Below are 17271 nucleotides of genomic sequence, written 5' to 3'. Positions count from 1 at the left end.
GTTAAACAATTATTTGTCTTCATATTTTTAAATGTAGGTATGGGGCAAAAGGGAAGGTGGTGGCAGTAGGGATAGGATTCATTCCTCTATTTCCCACTGAAACAATTTTTCACAAATGCTAATTTCCCTAGAAAGGAGCACTCTTGGCAACACATTTGTTTGGGCTAGAGAGAGCCTGTTGTTCATCCGCTGCCTGGTTACTGTCTGTTTGGTGAAAGATTTCCTCCGTTTACGCTTGTTCCCGCAGTCTCCCTGACCCTTCCTAATTAGACATTTCATTCTTAAATCTCTTTTGCCTTGTATGTATGTGGTGACTGGATTTTTTAATGGGCAGTGCCTGGTGGCGGGATAATGCTCAGTGAGGAAGTGTAATGGTCCAAATTAGGGCTATCTTGGCAAAGCGGTCCGGCCCAGAGGTTTCTAGAACAGAGAGGTTTCTCACTCCTCAGAACCTTCTCAGAAGGAAAGCACCCTATTCCTGGCCTGAAATTCATTCAATTTTATATATTGAGCTAATTACTGTGTGCCAAACACTGTACTGACCACTTGGGAGAGTACACTATAACATCAAACAGACACATTCTCTTTGTGTTCCTGCCGACAATGAACTCACGGTCTAGAGAGGGAGACAGACATTAATACAAATAAATAAATAACTAAATTACGGATATTCATTCATTCAGTAGTATTTATTGAGCGCTTACTATGTGCAGAGCACTGTACTAAGTGCTTGGAATGTACAATTCGGCATTCGGGGATAGAGACCATCCCCGCCCAATAACGGACTCACAGCCTAAACGGGGGAGACAGACAGCAAAGCAAAACAGAAAAAAAACAAAATAAGACAACATCATCAAGATAAATGGAATCATAGAGACATACACCTCAATAACAGAATAAATAGGGTAATAAATAATATATACAAATAAGCACAGTGCTGAGGGGAGGGGAAGGGGGAAGAACAGAGGGCAGGAGGGAGGGAAGGAAAGGGGAGGGGAGGAAGAGCAAAGGGAAAGGGGGACTCAGTCTGGGAAGGCCTCCTGGAGGAAGTGAGCTTGGTGATATTGTGAAGGTGAGACTGGCAGGTGTTGGTGACGGATTGGATGTGTGGGGTGAATGAGAGCTGAGTCAAGGACGACACCGAGTTTGCAGGCCTATGAGATGGGAAGGATGGTCGTGCTGTCCACAGTGATGGGGAAGTCAGGGAGAGGACAGGGTTTGGTAGGGAAAATAAGGAGCTCAGTCTTGGACATGTTGATTTTTAGATGGCGGGCAGACATCCAGGTGCAGACGTCCTGGAGACAGGAGGAGATACGAGCCTGGAGGGAGGGAGAGAGAACAGGGGAGCAGATGTAGATTTGGGTGTCATCTGCGTAGAGACGATAGTTGAAGCCGTGGATATATACAGATGTATACATATGTGCTGTGGGTAACTCTCTCCCTTCTACTTAGACAGGGCACTGCTCTCCCAATTTTCAAAGCCCTTTTGAAATCACATCTCCAGGAGGCCTTCCCTATTTAATTTTTATTATCCCCTGCTTATATCTCCCATCCTATACATTCAGCTCTTCTGCACCAGCTGAGCACTTCATTTATTCACTCCATCGTATTTATTGAGTGCTTTCTTTATGCAGAGCACTGTATTCATTCAATAGTATTTATTGAGCGCTTACTATGTGCAGAGCACTGTACTAAGCGCTTGGGATGAACAAGTCGGCAACAGATAGAGACAGTCCCTGCCGTTTGACGGGCTTACAGTCTAATCGGGGGAGACGGACAGACAAGCTCGGGGGGTCGCGTAACTACTAAGCGCTTGGGAAGTACAAGTCAGCACAAATAGAGACAACACTTACAACTACCTAGAACTTTTGTACATAGCTTACATTTCCTATTACTTGAGTACCAACTCATATGCACATCCCTTTTTCATCCTTCCTCCTAATTGTAAGTTATTTTAAAGTCAATCTCCCCAACTAGATTGTAAATTTCCTGAAGGCAGGCACCATGTTTAATTTTATTGTACTTCCCCAAGTGCTTAATAGAGTACTTGGTTGAAAGCATTCGAATCGGATGTCAGTTCATTCAATCGTATTTACTGAGCGCTTATTGTGTGCCGAGCACTGTTCTAGGAGCTTGGGAAAATACAGTATAAGAGTAAACAGACATATTCCCTGCCCATATCGAGCTTATAGTCTAGAAGACCTGGTGACATCAACTAGAGCACAACCAGTTACAGGGAAGCATTTGGGAAACGATGAGAGGGCTAGAAAATTGCAGAACTCACTCCAGTTTTATTTTAGAAACTGAGGCACGAGGAGCAGCTAAGGTCATCGGGAGTGAGCTTAAGAACCTGGTATTCACCGGAAAGGCTGAAGGAACATAAAGGAGGGCAACCGAAAAAGGTCTGTGGGTGGTGCATCCGCCAAGAGCTGGTCAAGGAACTAGAACAGGGGGCCGGAAGAGGGGCCGTCACCCCCGAGAGTACGTTTAGGAGAAAGTCGTAGAACCGGGAAAGGCGGTGGAGGTTTCTTGAATCTAGTCTGAAGCTTTGTTGGCCTAGTGTCTAATCCCCCGATTAGACCGTAAGCCCGTCAAAGGGCAGGGACTGTCTCTATCTGTTACCGATTTGTACATTCCAAGCGCTTAGTACAGTGCTCTGCACATAGTAAGCACTCAATAAAAACTATTGAATGAATGAATGAATGAATGAATGAATAGTGCTGTTATTGTTGAAAATCTTCACTTAGTAAATACGAGTTATCATTCCTAACAAGAACGGGAAGCAGCATGGCCTGGTGGTTAAAGCACAGGCCTGGGAGTCAGACGACCTGGGTTCCAATCCCAGCTCTGCCACTTGTCTGCCTTTTTTTGTGTGACCTTGTGTGTGCGCTGTCGGCTGTGTGTCCTTGGGCAAGTCACTTAACGACTCTGTGCCTCAGTTCCCTCATCTGTAAAGTGGAGATTAAGCCCAAGAGCCCCCTATGGGACAGGAACTGTGTCCAACCTAAACAGCTTGTATCCACCCCAGTGTTCAATACAGTTCTTGGCACATGGTAAGTGCTTGATAAATACTAAAAAAAACCCCGCAAAAAAATAAACCCCAAACCAGAGGTATTTGTGTAATCCATGTGTGAAACCCCAGCAGTGGCAGAAAAAGTGTTGCCATGTTCTATTAAAAATAAATAAAATAGCCCATTTATAGTTGCAGACATATCCTGCAGCAAACTGGTTGATAATACTTTTCAAGTTAACTAGAAAAGGGCTGACTGCTCTAGACCAGAGGTTGTGTAGGTTTTACAAACTGTGCCCATGCAGTTTCTCAGTTTCCTCTCAGGTATCACCCTTCCCTAGAGTGGCCCTCTATCCAGTTTCATGCCAAGTATCCAGTTGGGCACCATCCCTCTGAACCTTAACAGCCGGTTCTAAGACTATAAAACTGGCTGGCAGAACTCAGAATTACAGGATGGTGGTGGGTGGGGGGGTGGGACCTGGTTAGGGCATTTTTGAAGTGAGCGTTTTATTCCATCCCTCTAGGGGAGAATCACACCAGTTTCAATCACTTGCTATTAGCTGCCAGGTCAGCCACCCCAACCCAGGATATGAATGTTGATCATTCAGTTATATATATATATATATATGTGTGTGTTTTAAAAATTCAATTAATTTGTGCTAGGTGGAATGTTCTGCTTTTTCCATCTTGTCTCCCTCTAAAGCCAAGGATGAAGCTTATATGGCAGTTGACATAGCTTCTTCTGAGAACCTCCTCAGTTCTTCTAGCTCCTTTCCATTTTTAAAGAGAGAGATAGAGAGAGTGAGTGTGCATGTGTCTTGGAAATATACTTTGACCAAGCTCTTAAGTGGGAGACAGCAGGGTTATGAGAAACGTCATACTCGTAGACCGTTATAATAGATCTTCTCGCCCCTTTTCCACTTTTTTAGTCCAGTGCTCAGCACAGAGTAACCTCTCAATAAATGCCATGGATAGATTTTTAAAAGATTTTTATCAGTTGGATCTTCTACATGCCCTCTCTAGAGTATTTATTCAGTCACTAAGCATCTGAGGTGTGCAGGGAACCGTGGCTCAGAGGAAAGAGCCTGGGCTTGGGAGTCGGAGGTCGTGGGTTCTAATCCCCGCTCCGCCGCTCGCCAGCTGTGTGACTTTGGGCAAGTCACTTAACTTCTCTGTGCCTCAATTCCCTCATCTGTACAATGGGGATTAAAACTGTGAGCCCCACGTGGGACAACGTGATCACCCTGTATCCCCGGCGCTTAGAACAGTGCTTTGCACGTAGTAAGTGCTTACCAAATACCACCATTTATTTTATTTATTTATATTAGACCTTTGGAAGTCCTTTAATAAAAATTAACGGGATCCAGTCCCTGCTCTTGAGGCTTTTGTAATCTAATGGGGGAGCTCAATCACTTTGACACGGAGGAGATGGCTAGGTTTGACCTCTTTCTTTTCCAGCCTCTCCGGGTGGGGAGTGGCTGGAGAAATGAAAGACCGCCCTCAGATTCGTGCTTGGGCGAGTACAGTTCAGCAGAATTAGAATATACAGTCCCTGTCAACGAGGTGCTCATAGTCTAAAGTAATCTAGTTAACTTTAAAAATAATATCAACCAGTTTACTGCAGAATATGTCATGCAATTATAAATGGGCTCTTTATTTTAAATAGAAAATGGGTAGACTTTCTCTGCCACAGTCCTCTAGATGATCTATTCTTCATCTATTCTGGTCATGATTTTTTTTTCTGTCCAAAATAAATTGCAGATCTGTGCATAAGTGCTGGAAGGCTGAGTGGATTCTCCAAGGGAGTGGGTGTAGATGGAGAAAAGACACACCCAGAGATTCGGGCCCCGGGGGTAGCTCAGTCGTGTCCTGTTTGCTTATTCTGGGCAGCTTTTGCTTTAGGGGAAATGGGCAGCTGCTATTGCTGCAGCTGAAGCTCTATTATAACTGTCACCGAGTATGACGTTTCTCATAAACCTGCTGTTCCTACTTAAGAGCTTGGTCAAAGTAGATTTCCAAGGTGCATGTGTGTCCGTCTCCCCCGTCCCCCATCCCCACCATTATCTGTGTCCTTGGTCACTGCAGCGAGATTTCTGTCTTCCCTAATAGCTAATTTTCCAGCTCTCTGTTTACTGATTGTCAGGTAACATTTGACAACAGGACTAAAATCGGCTTTCCTTTGTCGGCACAGAACATACCTTCCATACCTCCTGTTTTCTTGACTGGCATCCTTTAATCATCAAATAATGACCAGTGGGGGAAAGCAAACACCGGGAGTAAGCCGATGAAGACATTTTGAAAATCTCAAAGTCTCAGCAACCCTACTCAAATAAAAATTTATTTACCTCTCATGCTGTTCCACATTTACTTGGTATAGTCCCTGAACAGACTCTCTGGAGTGGCTGGATTGCCCGCAGCTGTTCAGACCATCTACATCTCCTCAGGGACCTGGGTTCTAATTCCGCATCTGGCACTTGTCTGCTGTGTGACCTTGGGTGAGTCACTTAAATTCTCTGTTCCTCACTTCCCTCATGTGTAAAATATGGATTAAGACTGTGAATCCCATTTGGGGAATGGACTGTGTCCATCCTGACTAGCTTGTAGCCACCCTAGCTCTAGGTACAGCATTTGGTATATAGTAAGTACTCAATAACTATCCTTCAACTTAAAAAGTCCAGTCACCCGCTGCCCCTTCCCCCTGGAAATACCTGATTCCTGTCGCTTTGGACTTGTCAGTAAAAAAAAAGAGCTAAAGTGAGTAATTTTTAATTCACAATCAACTGATCAGTGTCATTTATTGAGCACTTACTCCTCAGAGCACTCTAGAGAAAGTAGACCCAATTCCTGTCCTTAAGGAGTTTCCAGTCTAGTAGGAGAGACAGACATTGCATTAAATTGGGGGAAATGAAATGTGGGGAGTGCAAAGATATTTACATAAGTGGTGAGGGGAGAGGGCTTAGGGCTAGTAGTTAAGTGAGGACTCAAGTGCGTAAGTGATTCAGTAGGGGCAGAAATAGAGTGGAGAGATGAGGGATTAGTCTGCGAAGGCTTCCTGGAGGAGATATGTTTTTAGTAAGGCTCTGAAGATGGGAAGAGTGGTCATGTACCAGATATGAAGGGGGAGGGATATACTCAGAGAAGCAGCGTGGCTCAGTGGAAAGAGCACGGGCTTCGGAGTCAGACGTCGTGGGTTCTAATCCCAGCTCCGCCGCTTGTCAGCTGTGTGACTTTGGGAAAGTCATTTCACTTCTCTGTGCCTCAGTTACCTCATCTGTAAAATGGGGATTAAGACTTTGAGCCCCATGTGGAACAACCTGATCACCTTGTATCCCCCCAGCGTTTAGAACAGTGCTTTGCACATAGTAAGCACTTAACAAGTACCTCGATTATTATTATTATTACTCTTAGTACAAATGGTTCTCAGCAGTTGGCAGTGTTGATCCCCTATCAAATCCATAGGAATCCCTGAACCCATTGGAGTCACAGACCTAGGTGGTGGGTTGGAGCCGTGGCAGAGGGAGGCTTGGAATGTAAAATTTAAAAACCAGACCTAAAACACTCTTGTTTCCCAGCGATATTGGACAGGGGATAGGCCAGCTGAAAACCAGCTGCTTGGCATGAAACTAGCCAGAGTGCCCCTCTAGGGAAGGGGTGATACTTTAGGTGAAACTGAGAAACCACATGGGCACATTTTATAAAAACTAGAAAAAACTAGTCAGTGAAGCCCTTATCCAGTTAACTTTAAAAATAATATCAACCAGTTTACTGCAGATTGTGTCAGGGAACTATAAATGGTCTATTTTATTTATTTTTAGTGCCACTGTCCTCTAGGTGATCCATTCTTCATTTATTCTGGTCATGATTTTTTTCTGTCCAAAATCCAAATAGCTTTGGTTGCCTCATTGATATCTTTCCAAGTTAACATTGATTTAGAGATAATGCCAAGAAGTCTAGACTTCCTACCCTAAAAAACAAAAACCAAATGGCCTAAAATTGCATTTAAAAGGCTTTGTAAGTTAGCCTTTCTGCTTCTAGAACTTTTTTTTCCCAATTCACCTTTACTTTGAAGAGAATGGTCGGCTCTCAGAGATTTCAGGGTTGACAGGTGTTAACAAACCCAGAAACAAACATTGTGTTAAAGCTTGCGATGCCTTTTCCCAACACAACCTCATCATGAGAAGCGACACGGTCTAGTGGAAAGAGCACCGGCCTGGGAGTCAGAGGACCCGAGTTCTAATTCCAACTCCACCATTTGTCTGCTGTGTGATCTTGGGCAAGTCACTTCCCTTCTCTGTGCCTCACTTACCTCATCTGTAAAATGAGGATTAAGACCATGGGCCCCATTTGAGTCATGGACCGTGTCCATCCTGATTAGCTTCTATCTACGCAGTGCCTGGCACATAGTAAGTGCTTAACAAATACCAAGGATATATTTTTATCACCCAGCAGGCAGCCTGACCCGAGTGTCAGGGGATTGGTTTCTGAGTAATTTAGCATCGGTGCTCCCGTCTGCTCCTGCAATGACACGATTTGCTTCCATTTTATGAGGACCCTGGCTCCCTCTTCTGTGGTGGGGGAGGAGTAGATCGCGTTTTACTCACAGGGAAAAATAGCTACCCTTGCTCATCTCCAAGCACTCTGACAGCAGCAGCAGCTGAATTTGTGTATATGGATGCCAGCTTCCATTTTGAGTAGGGGGGCGAACAGGAATGAGGCTTCTTCTGTGCCGGATGACAAATGACAGAAAAGAAAGAGACTGACAGAGACTCAGCTGGGGACACAGAGTCATTCGATTGTATTTATTGAGCATTCACCATGTGCAGAGCACTGTACTAAGCGCTTGGGAGAGTACAATATAACAGTGAACAGACAATAAACGGAGGCCCAGGTAGGGCTTAGAGACCAAAGCAAAGGGGCCCAGAAGAAGAGACCGAAATCAAGAGAGGAGAGACTGAGATCGGAGAAGAGGCAGAGGCCAGCATCCAAAGGAGAAAGAAATGGAGAAGAGGCTTCCTTGTTTCTCTCCAAGGTCAAGCTGGTTTTGGGTTTTATCAGGGTTTCTGGGTGAAACTAGGATACATCCAGTTCTAGCTCTGTTCTAATAATAATAATAATGTTGGTATTTGTTAAGTGCTTACTATGTGCAGAGCACTGTTCTAAGCGCTGGGGTAGACACGGGGGAATCAGGTTGTCCCACGTGGGGCTCACAGTCTTAATCCCCATTTTACAGATGAGGTAACTGAGGCGCAGAGAAGTTAAGTGACTTGCCCACAGTCACACAGCTGACAAGTGGCCGAGCTGGGATTCGAACCCATGACCTCTGACTCCAAAGCCCGTGCTCTTTCCACTGAGCAGTCCTGACTCTTACAGGACAAGCCCCTGTAACCGCAGGGAGGAAAGCGACCAGCTGTCTGATATCAGACGGGGGCCTAGGGGGGACAACGTGCTTTTTGGGGTCTGTTCCGTCAAATGATGGGTTTAAGACAGAGCTGATCCCACTTTAGGCTACGTAGTGGAACAGAATTCCCCATCCCCTGGCAGCAGAAGCTGCAGCAATTATGGCTGTTATCCCTCGTGAAGAAGAGGAGGAAGAAGCCGCTCTTTCTTTGGTGGCGTCAGTTCCCACCGCGGCTGCCCCTACCCCTCTCACTGGCCAAACTGGCCTTCCCCGGTTGGGGATGGGAATTACTGGTGTGGCTGGAAGTGCTTCACTGGACCATGCCAGAGGGGCCAGTTTTGGGGTCTGGCAGTTCAACTGCCCACTGCTCACCACCAGCCACTGCTGTTTTGTCTTGCTGCTGCTCACTGCTGCTGTCCACTGTGGCTATTCACCGCTGCTTGAAATGGCTCCACCACTTGTCTGCTCTGTGACCTTAGGCAAATCACTTCACTTCTCTGGGCCTCAGTGAAATGGGGATTGAGGCCGTGAGCCCCAGGTGGGACAGGGGCTGTCTCCAATGCGATTTGCTTGTATCCGCCCCAGCATTTAGTGCAGTGCCTGGCACATGCTAAGTGCTTAACAAATACCATCACCATCGCTATTATTATCTGGTTCAGGTGTGGTGGTGACAGAGCAAGAGGAGGAGGAGGTGAGGAAGGAGAGAAGTCTTCCTGTTCTTCTTTCTCATCCATTCATTCAGTTATAGTTACTGGGTGCAAAGCACTGTACTAAGCGCTTGGAAGAGTACAATATAACAACTGACAGACACATTCCTGCCCACAGTGAGCTCCCCCTTGCTCTTTCCTTTTCTCTCTTTCCTTAACTACTTTCCTTATTCTTTTTTCCCCTTGCCTCCCTCCCCACTTTCCCCTTCCCTTTGCTTCTCTTCTTTTTTCTGTACCGCTCTGAGACCCCTCCTTTCCAAGCCCTGCCCCTTTTAGGCCATGTTCGATCCTGATTTGAACCCCCCAAATTCTGGTCATCTTAGCAGTTGTTCACCCGCCATGGAGTGGGGTTGGCAGGGCTGCTCTAGGACCTTGCTTGAGATGCTATTTTAGAATTCTGCCTCCCTTCTGTGTCTCCTTCCTGTGTCTCAGGGCCTCCCAACCTAATTTTTAGAAATTTCATTGAGGTGAAGACTGACTGGAGGTTCTACCCTTGCCTTCTGAAGTCACAAAACTTGCTGTTGCCTCAGAGCTGACTTGAAGAGCCAGGACCAGATCAAACCCCATGTGGGCCCTGCGGTAATCGATTTTGTGGCACCCCATAGATTGTCCATAGATTGTGTGACATCACTATGTCAAGCAGCGTGACTCCGTGGAAAGAGCCTGGGCTTCGGAGTCAGAGGTCATAGGTTCGACTCCCGGCTCTGCCACTTGTCAGCTGTGTGACTGTGGGCAAGTCACTTCACTTCTCTGTGCCTCAGTTACCTCATCTGTAAAATGGGGATTAACTGTGAGCCTCATGTGGGACGACCTGATGACCCTGTATCTACCCCAGCGCTTAGAACAGTGCTCTGCACATAGTAAGCGCTTAACAGATACCAACATTATTATTACTTGTTTAGCACTTACTATGTGCCAAGCACTATTCTTGGCATAAAGTTACTAGCTACAAGTTAGTCTGGACACAGTCCCTGTCCCACAAGGGGATCACAGACTAAGTAGATGAGAGTAGGATTTAATCAATGAGAGTAGAATTTAATCCCCATTTTACAGAAGAGGTAACTGAGGCACAGAGAAGTTGCCCAAAGTCACACAGTGGACATGTCGGGGGGCCAGAATTAGAACCTAGGTCTTTTGCCTCCCAGACCCGCGCTCTTTCCACTGAGCCACAGTGCTACTCATGGACTATGTATGAAATTTCTTGACAGCTGCAGGAGAGATAGAAAAAGCGTAAAAAGGAAAAAAGAGAGAGAGAGAGAAAGACAGAGAGCGAGAGAATCCCTCAAAGGCAAGAATCATGTCTACCAACTCTAGAGAAGCAGCATGAAGTAGTGGATAGAGCACGGACCTGGGAGTCAGAAAGTCATGGGTTCTAATCCAGGCTCTGCCACTTGTCTGCTTTGTGACCTTGGGCAAGTTACTTCACTTCTCTGGACCTCATATACTTTATCTGTAAAATGGGGATTAAGACTGTGAGTCCAGTGTGGGACTCAAAAATTTCCAGCTGTTGCCTATTCACCTCCATATCAAACAAAAATTCCTCACCATTGGCTATAAAGCACTCCATCACCTTGCCCCCTCCTACCTCCTCTCGCTTCTCTCCTTCTACAACCCAGCCCACACACTGCACTCCTACTGTGCTAACCTCTCTCTGTGCCTCGATCTTGCCTGTCTCGCCGCCAACCTCTGGCTCACGTCCTACCTCCGGCCTGGAACGCCTTCCCTCCTCAAATCCAACAGACAATTACTCTCCCCTGCTTCAGAGCCTTACTGAAGGCTCATCTCCTCCAAGAGGCCTTCCCAGACTATGCCCCACTTTTCCTCTTCTCCCTCTCCCTTCTGCGTCGCCCGACTTGCTCCCTTTGCTCTTCCGCCCCACTTCGGCCCTACAGCACTTATGTATGTATCTGTAATTTTATTTATTTATATTGATGTCTGTTTATTTGTATTGATGTCTGTCTCCTCCTCTAGACAGTGATCTTGTTGCCGGCAGGGATTGTCATTCTTTATTGCTGTATTGTACTTTTCCAAATGCTGAGTACAGTCCTCTGCACACAGTAAGTGATTAATAAATACGATTGAATGAATGAATGAATGATAGGGACTGTGTCCAACCTGATTACTTTATATCTACCCAGCACTTAGAACAGTGCCTGGTATGTGGTAAGTGCTTAACAAATACCATTATTATTATTATTATTACTATATTGTACTTTCCCAAGTGCTTAATGCCCTGCACACAGTAAGCACTAAATAAATAGCATTGAGAGAGAGAGAGAGACTGATTCTCCTGGGATCTCCAGGGACTTCCCTGCCATCCCAACAGATTCCACCCGGACCCAAGGTGGAGAGGCATACTTCAGCCCTGAGGCATATCCAGGCTCCTCTGGCAGCACATTCAATCCCCTGGCAGCTTTCTCCTCTACCTCCCTGGACCCAGCTCCTGAGCCCCACGGAGGGTGAGGGCACCGATGGGCAGAACAAGCGAGCTACTGCCAAGATGCCTCCGAGTAGGGCCAGCCGTTGCTGTCTTCTGGGAGCGCCAGCCACCTGCTTATTTGTGCAGGACCACTTAGCCAAGTCTTGTCCTTTGGAAGACCAGTAACTTGGCCCTCAAGGGTTCCAGCTAGGAGGGAGACTGTTCGCCTCATCTGCCAGTCAGGAATTTGAAAACATCCCTGGTTGCTGGGGAAGCAGTAGCTACAGAGAGACTATGGCACCGTGAGGGATAGAGCGAGAGAGAGTGTAGAGACAGGGCTTGCCATTGGCACCAGGCTGAAGGCCGAGCGCCCCGGTCCCTCGTGGGTTAGAAGGGAGCAGCTGATCTGTGGACTCCTCCTCCCTTTCTCCAAAGATGCCATCCCCATCTCTTCCCACAGCTCTAACCTGCCTGCTCCCTGTGCCTACCTCTTCCTGTCATTCTGCCCCACTTCCTCCCACCTGAGCGTGAGAGGACAATCACAGAAGGGGGAATTCTAGCAATGGGGTCTGCTGCAGGAATGGGAGGGATTTCTGCTATGGGATGGGGGGTGATTTCATGCCCCATTCAGCTGTCTTTGAGGGCAGCTTTGGGAGGGGGGGAGGAGGTGCAGCTGGGGGCCCGTAGTGTGGGCAGCCGTTTCGGGGGGCCCTCGGCCTGGAGCCCGGAGCTTTAGTTCCGTAAGTCTCTGAATTACTACTCCGGCCCCCAAACCGCTTAGATTCCTGCTCCTGCTTTGCCCTGACTAAAAATGTAAAGTTGGCATCTCTGACAAGTGCCCTGATATGCGAGATAATTGTGTCACTCACTAGTGGCTGCCAGTTGCTTCCAGGCAAGTGCTCTGCTGTGGCAACGAGGAAACAGGATGACTTTCAAGGTCTCTCAGGTCTCAACTGTCCTAGCTTCATTTGGGGAAGAGATAAAACTGTAACTATCAGGAGGGACAAAATGGTCAGCTAGCTTATGGGTGGACATATTTAAAATATCCAATTCAAGTCTAAAATTAAAAAGAATTAAAAAAATAGGACTTTGGTGCCATCTTGAGGCTTCTGGAACAATCACCTTCCACTTCAGGCTCCAACACTGCTGAATCATTTACTCTCATCCCCTGGCTTCATGTCATTCTTTTTTTCTCAACCGGATTTAACTTATCATTTAAATTTCACTCATCAATTGCACCGGGGATTCTGGCACAGAGAAGTTAAGTGACTTGCTCAAGGTCCACAGCAGGTACCTGGTGGACCTGGGAAAGAAGACTCTCAGCATTCAGTTCATGGGGTGATATTGGGAGATTTATGATAAGAGCTTGACTGTAGTTTTCCTAATCCAATTTGGACTAAGTGACCGCATAGAGTAGCTGGTTGCAAGGAAGAAAGGAGGGGCCTTGAACCTTTATGAAAACTGTTTCTTCTGCCCACATTTTTTGTGAGGCAGCCTTCTCCCTGTCCCAATTACTGTTATTATCATTTCCAACCTGATTAGTTTGTCTCTACTCCACCTTGGACCAGTGCTTGACACATAGTAAGCACTTAGAAAATACTATCATCATCACTATTGTTATTATTACCACCAGAGGAGAAAACAAATGAGCGAATGAGCAAATCTACTGCCCCATGGCTTTTGAAAAGAGCAGTGTGGGGTTTGTTTTCTTCTCTAAGCCATAGTCTCAGGGCAAGTGACCCTATTGCTCGCGCTTCTCAATTGAGGTTGGTCAGTCAATCGATCGATCGTAGTATTTATCGAGCACTTACTGTGTGCAGAGCACTGTACTAATCGCTTGGGAGGGTACAATACAACAGAGTTGGTAGACATGTTCCTTGCCCACAGATCTGGAGTGTCAAGGGGAAGACACACATTAAAATAAATGCCATAAGTGCTGTGGGTCTGAGGATGGGGTGACTATCAAGTGTTTAAAGGGTACAGATCCAAGTGCATAGGCGATGCCAAAGGGAGAGGGATTAGACACAGTAGGAGAAGGCCTCTTGGAGATGTGATTTTAGTAAGGTGGGGAGAGTGGTAGTCTGTCCTGAAGGCAGAGGGTGTTCCAGGCCAGTGAGAGGACGTGGGCAAGAGGCCAGCGGCGAGATAGATGAGATCTAGATACAGTGAGTAAGTTGGATTTATAGGAACCCAGTGAGTGGGCCGGGTTGAGGTAGGAAATCAGTTAGATGAGGTAGGAGGAGGCGAGGTGATTGAGTGCCTTAAAGCTGATGGTAAGGAGTTTCTGTTTGATGCGGAGGTGGATGTGCAATCACTGAGGTTCTTGAGGAGTGGGGAAACGTGGACTGAACAGTTCTGTAGAAAAACAGTCCAGGTAGCAGAGTCAGTCAAGTATGGACTGGAGTGAGGAGAGACAGGAGACTGATGGTCCTGGGAACTGTCTCCTTTGTTAACCTTGTGGGACATGCTGCACGTTTGAAAGAGGAAATATCTGGGTGCGTCAGATGTTTCTGGTGTTTTGTTTTGGCCTCATATTAAGAGCGCTGATGAGAGCTGGTTCAGGAAAGAACACAGACAAGACCAGTGACAGGCTCAGATAAGACTCAGGCACCCCTCCGTCTTTTCCATGATTTGGCTTAGACCATGTCCAGGCTGAATATGGAAGAGTCGCTAAGTCATTTAAAAAAGGATTGGCATCAGCACAGAGATCACTAGAGGGCATATTTGGGGAGAGTAGGGAACCACTGACCCAGTTGCTCTCTTCTAGGCCAAGACAATCTCCATTCATTCATTTATTCATGCAATCGTATTTATTGAGCGCTTACTGTGTGCAGAGCACTGTACTAAGCACTTGGAAAGTACAATTTGGCAACAGAATTGAATCTCCATGATTTCCCCCCAGGCGACACGGAGCCTTCTTCCTTAGGCACCATCTCCTTGTGTGTCATCCTGATTGCAAACACTGAAGGCCTGTGGCAGGAGAAACCTCCTTCCCCCTGTACTAGGGTTGTCAGCTGTCCCCTCATGGGATGAAAAAAAGCTGCCTTTCCTCCCACCCCTCTTCTTTTCTCCTTTTTTCTTCCCCCACCCTCATCTCTTCCCTCTGTCTCTACTGGCCAGCCCTTATCTATTCTGTTCCTTTCCCTGTCTTTCTTCCCTTCTCTTTGCCTAGAGAAGCAGCGTGGTTCAGTGGAAAGAGCCCGGGCTTTGGAGTCAGAGATCGTGAGTTTGAATCCCAGCTCTGCCACTTGTCAGCTGTGTGACTGTGGGCAAGTCACTTCACTTCTCTGTGCCTCATTTACCTCATCTGTAAAATGGGGATTAAGACTGTGAGCTCCACGTGGGACAACCTGAGTCCCCTGTGTCTACCCCAGCGCTTAGAACAGTGCTCGGCACATAGTAAGCGCTTAACAAATACCAACATTAACATTATTTTCTTTTTCTCCCAACCTCCTATTTCTATTTATTTTGATTTTTCCCTCCACTCCTTTTGCCATCATTATGATTTGTTTTATAAACTACTCTCATACTCCTGCCAGACATGGGACCCCAGTGTTATAGTCAGTGTGAAAATTTTACTGGAAAAACAATATTTGTTTGAGACTGAAGGAAAAAAATAGACATCCGTGAACTTTAGTCTGGGTATATTAGTGAATTTCACTTTGGCTAATGGCCATTTAATTTTTCTGGTCCTGTTTGGAATGTTCTCTTAACTCAGCTTCCCCAAACCACGTTTCTCTCCTCCTTCAAAACTACCTTTAAACGACTCTTTTTTTCAGGAAGCACTCCCTGATTACGCCCCTATCTTCGCAATCATATAATGAGATTTTTTAACTTAAGCATTTATCTATTGGGGATTTGTTATTGAATTGTTTATTGACTTGTGCCTATTATTTGTATATGCTGTTTAAATTCCCTTTGGCTAGCCTCTCTTAATTAGCATGTAACTATTATCCTTCCCATTAGATCGAAGGTTTCTTGAGGGCAAGTCTTGTTATTTTCATATTCCTATGTTTCCTAAGCTCCTAACACAGAGACCCAGTAAACACTGTTGACTGATCTTGGACAAATCGTCTTGTGGAAGTTTGGGCTGGATCCAAGTACTAGCTCACCCGGGCTGGTCTGGACTTGAGAGAAGGGAGAGGAGAGGATTGAGAAGTGGAAGCTGAGAAGCTCCTCGATTTGGAGCTAATTACAGGGACTCCATCAGGACCAGCTTCAGACTTGTCTCAAATTAAAAGATCTAATGAATCATTGTAAATAGTTTTTCTCAGAATTCACCTAATCTGTGATCGATCAACACTCTAGATGTGTAGGTAGACAAGAGCACATCTACCTCATGAGGAGGCAGCCTTTGAAAACATGTGCTTTAGGGTGAGATATGCCTCTAAGCATGTTTAATGAGCAACCAAAATACAGATTAGACAGTCATCATGTGAGTCCTGCACATTAAAGCGCAATGTGTTCACATTTCTCTGCCTAGAAACCACATAATTGACTGTTGAGCACCAGTGCTCAGGCACTGTATTTCTTGGTAAGCTCACAGTGAGGTTGGGGAAAACCAGAAACATTTCCAAAATTTGGAGGACTATTGTTGTCAACACTCTGCCCTGGGTAGTGAATCTGCTCGGAAGCAGGAGACAGATGAGGTAGAGGACCTCTCAGAATCCCACTCTGTCCTGTGATCCTGGGATCCATTTGCTTGCAGAAATATGGGTCAAGATGAGGAGGGCACGGAATGATTATTCTGAGCTTGAAATATGTGGATCTGCAGCTAAGGACTAGCAGTTAGTCTTTATCATGCATATGTTTGGCCTTTTTAGCAGAAACAAGCCAGGCAACACCCACCCAGTCCGGTTCTTATAAGAAAACTAATTTTTCAGAACGTGATTGTGTGAGTTCAAGGAGCTTCAAAGTTTTTGTCTCTTATTCTCTCCTCTCGTCGTGGAAAATGTAAAATGGCTGCCAAAGTGGCCATTTTAGGTTTGCTTCAATCTTTCCTGATTCCCTTCTGATTGTGCCAAAAACCATGCCGTTGATCTAGTGCCTGGTTTCCATTTGCTTTTTGATTGCTGATGTTCTCTTTCTACTCTCATAGAGCTCCTCTTTTTCATCCTTCACCTTATTTGCCAAGGCTCCTCCTTTCCCCTGGCCTTGATCTCCATTCTGAGCTTAAAAGAGGCTCTGCAATTTGTTCCTGATTTCATCGTCTAGTTTCCATCCTTCCCTCCCTGAACGCCATTGCCTGCCAGGTCTAGGAACTGACTGTGCCAGGGCTTTCTAGGGGTTGGTCAGTTTCCCTGGCCGGCGGGTTTAATCAGGCAGGGGCGAAGAGATTAGAGAGGGCCGAGGAATGTGGAATCATATTCTTCATTTGCTCTCCGGCTTGTGCACGTGTGCCTTATCGTTTATTATTTTCCTGCAGTGGAGGACGACACTCCAATATATGTTCCGGCCCCTCCGTCAAGGAAGGTGGCCTATCTTTAAATTATATCATATCATGCCTTTAAATTATTTACGTCTCTTGTAATTAGTTATCATATCTTTAAATCGTTTATTATAAATTACTTATTTATTCAAATTAATGTCTGTCTCCCTCTCTAGACTCTAACTCGTTATAAGCAGGGAAGGTATCTGCTAATTCTGTTGTATGTACTCCCTCAAGTGAGTACACAGAGTAAGTGCTCAATAAAAACAATTGATCGATTATTTTTTACAGATTGTCAGGACTCCACTG

The sequence above is a fragment of the Ornithorhynchus anatinus genome, chromosome 2 (assembly GCF_004115215.2).
Source record: "Ornithorhynchus anatinus isolate Pmale09 chromosome 2, mOrnAna1.pri.v4, whole genome shotgun sequence".
NCBI classification, from domain to species: Eukaryota; Metazoa; Chordata; class Mammalia; order Monotremata; family Ornithorhynchidae; genus Ornithorhynchus; species Ornithorhynchus anatinus.
Note: the sequence above shows the minus strand (reverse complement) of the source record.